We start from the raw sequence: 3,483 nt of genomic DNA, 5'->3' as shown, positions 1-3,483 counted from the left end.
CTGGCTGATTTTCTGGTTGCAGAAGGTTAAAAAACTGCCAGTGAAAAATTTTCAGTAAAAAAATAATCTCCTAAATTGGTGTCATTATAGGGTTAGAGTTGTAGAATGTCAGACACCCATTACCATTATAAAATGGTGGCATAATCCGTTATCATTCTGTGGGCATAACCCGTTATCATTCTGTGGCATATAACCCATTTATCATTCTGTGGCATAAACCCGTTATCATTCTGTGGCATAACCTGTTAACATTCTGTGACATACAACCCGTTATCATTCAGTGACGATAACACCTGTTATCATTCTGTGACATAACCCGTTATCATTCTGTGGCATAACCTGTTACCATTCTTGTGACATAACCAGTTATCATTCTGTGGCATAACCCGTTATCATTCTGTGGCATATAACCCATTATCATTTCTGTGGCATATAACCCGTTATCATTCTGTGACATAACCCGTTATCATTCTGTGGCATAAACCCCCATTATCAAACACAACCATTTTCTCATTCTGTGACATAACCACGTTATCATTCTGTGACATAACCCGTTATCATTCTGTGACATAACCCGTTATCATTCTGTGCATGGACATAACATAACCCGTTATCATTCTGTGGCATATAAACCTCATTACATTCTGTGGCATAACCTGTTAATCATTCTGTGACATAACCCGTTATCATTCTGTGACATAAACCCTTATCATTCTTGTAGCACAACCTGTTATCATTCTTTAGCAATAACCCGTTATTATTCCCTGGCATAAGCCATAATCATTCCATGCATAATCCGTTATTCATTCCATGGGCATAATCTGTTACCATTCCAATCATTATAGCTTTTTCATCAAATGGAATTATATGATTTATTTCTAATTTGTTTAATTGAAACTATAATATTTAGTCAAGTATATTATGTAATGTATTCCAACATTAAGGCATATGAGCTAAAATCAATATTCTTACACATTTTTTTTAAATCTGTGTTTCTTTTATTCAAATAAAACATTTTGATTTGGAGTCCAAGGACACTTGACAGGAGATTCGACAGGAAAGTTTCAGCAAGCCAGTAAGGGTTATCTCCCCTCCACTGGAAAACCTAATTACAAATCTAGTACATGGCCAGACTGGGAGAAGATCACCTTGGTCACTATGGTGGTTACTGATCATTATTTCATTGCAAAAAATTGATTGATATACAGTAGTACAGTGAATAAGATATTAAGTAGGCAGTGCTACATCCTCCATTTTTTTATTAGTCTTTACAAGAAGACATTTTAGTTTACATCTTACAATCTAAATTACCAGGCTTCATCTCAAGTATTCACCTCACCTGAAATGTACAGTCATATTAGGGTTAGAAGCTAGCAGTAAACTATTGTTATGTATCGGTGTAGATACAATAATATCTTTTACCTACCAAATATATAAAACTACACCAGTAGATTATTTCAGCTTAAGATAATATTTATTATTATGTACTTGAACTTATAAAGCTTTGGGAATTTGGTTGAAAAACTTTTAGAAACAAAAACAGAAACCTATAATGGCAGGTGGCTTCTAAATGCTAAAATTTATTATAATAATATTGGGTTTTTGGCCCAAAACGTCCTTTGGCCTTTATAATAAGAAACAAATTAGTCACAAAGGAAGAGGACTATAGGTGGTCAAATATCAATCAAGCTTGACCACTTGATCAGGCACCATGACCAAGAGGTGGAGAGTTAGTTGGTAGAATGATCCAGTCACCATGACCCAGAGGTGGAGGGTAGAATGACCCAGTCACCGTGACCCAGAGGTGGAGAGTTAGTGGTAGAATGACCCAGTCAACATGGCCCAGAGGTGGAGAGTTAGTGGTAGAATGACCCAGTCACCATGACCCAGAGGTGTAGGGTAGAATGACCCAGTCACCGTGACCCAGAGGTGGAGAGTTAGTGGTAGAATGACCCGGTCACCATGACCCAGAGGTGGAGAGTTAGTGGTAGAATGACCCAGTCACCATGACCCAGAGGTGGAGGGTTAGTGGTAGAATGTACTGGTCACCATGACCCAGAGGTGTAAGGTAGAATGACCCGGTCACCATGACCCAAAGGTGGAGAGTTAGTGGTAGAATGTACTGGTCATCGTGACCCAAAGGTGGAGGGTAGAATGTACTGGTCACTATGACCCAGAGGTGGAGAGTTAGTGGTAGAATGACCTGGTCACCATGACCCAGAGGTTGAGGGTTAGTGGTATAATGACCCAGTCACCATGAGCCAGAGGTGGAAAATTAGTGGTAGAATGACCCAGTCACCATGACCAAGAGGTGGAGAGTTAGTAGAATGACCCAGTCACTATGACCCAGAGGTGGAAAATTAGTGGTAGAATGACCCAGTCACCATGACCCAGAGGTGGAGAGTTAGTGGTATATGACCCAGTCACTATGACCCAGAGGTGGAAAATTAGTGGTAGAATGACCCAGTCACCATGACCCAGAGGTGGAGAGTTAATAGTAGAATGACCTGGTCACTATGACCCAGAGGTGGAGAGTTAGTGGTAGAATGACCTGGTCACCTTGACCCAGAGGTTGAGGGTTAGTGGTATAATGACCCAGTCACCATGACCCAGAGGTGGAGAGTTAGTGGTAGAATGACCCAGTCACCATGACCCAGAGGTGGAGAGTTAGTGGTAGAATGACCCAATCACTATGACCCAGAGGTGGAGAGTTAGTAGTAGAATGACCAAGTCACTATGACCCAGAGGTGGAGGAATTACTGGTATATGACCCAGTATGACACTATGAACCAGAGGTGGAGAGTTAGTGGTAGAATGACCAAGTCACTATGACCCAGAGGTGGAGGGTAGAATGACCCAGTCACTATGACCCAGAGGTGAAGAGTTGGTAGTAGAATGACCCAGTCACTATGACCCAGAGGTGGAGAGTTAGTGGTATATGACCCAGTCACTATGACCCAGAGGTGGAGAGTTAGTATTAGAATGACCCAGTCACTATGACCCAGAGGTGGAGAATTAGTGGTATATGACCCAGTAACTATTAACCAAAGATGGAGAGTTAGTGGTAGAATGACCCAGTCACTATGACCCAGAGGTGGAGAGTTAGTGGTAGAATGACCCAGTCACTATGACCCAGAGGTGGAGGGTAGAATGACCCAGTCACTATGACCCAGAGGTGGAGAGTTAGTAGTAGAATGACCCAGTCACTATGACCCAGAGGTGGAGAATTAGTGGTAGAATGACCCAGTCACCATGAGCCAGAGGTGGAGGGTAGAATGACCCAGTCACTATGACCCAGAGGTGGAGAGTTAGTAGTAGAATGACCCAGTCACTATGACCAAGAGGTGGAGAATTACTGGTATATGACCCAGTCACTATGACCCAGAGGTGGAGGGTTAGTGGTAGAATGACCCAGTCACTATGACCCAGAGGTGGAGAGTTAGTGGTAGAATGACCCAATCACTATGACCCAGAGGTGGAGAG

The sequence above is a fragment of the Argopecten irradians genome, chromosome 16 (genome assembly GCF_041381155.1).
Source record: "Argopecten irradians isolate NY chromosome 16, Ai_NY, whole genome shotgun sequence".
NCBI classification, from domain to species: Eukaryota; Metazoa; Mollusca; class Bivalvia; order Pectinida; family Pectinidae; genus Argopecten; species Argopecten irradians.
The sequence above is the reverse complement of the archived record's forward strand: the minus strand, read 5'-3'. Positions refer to the sequence as shown.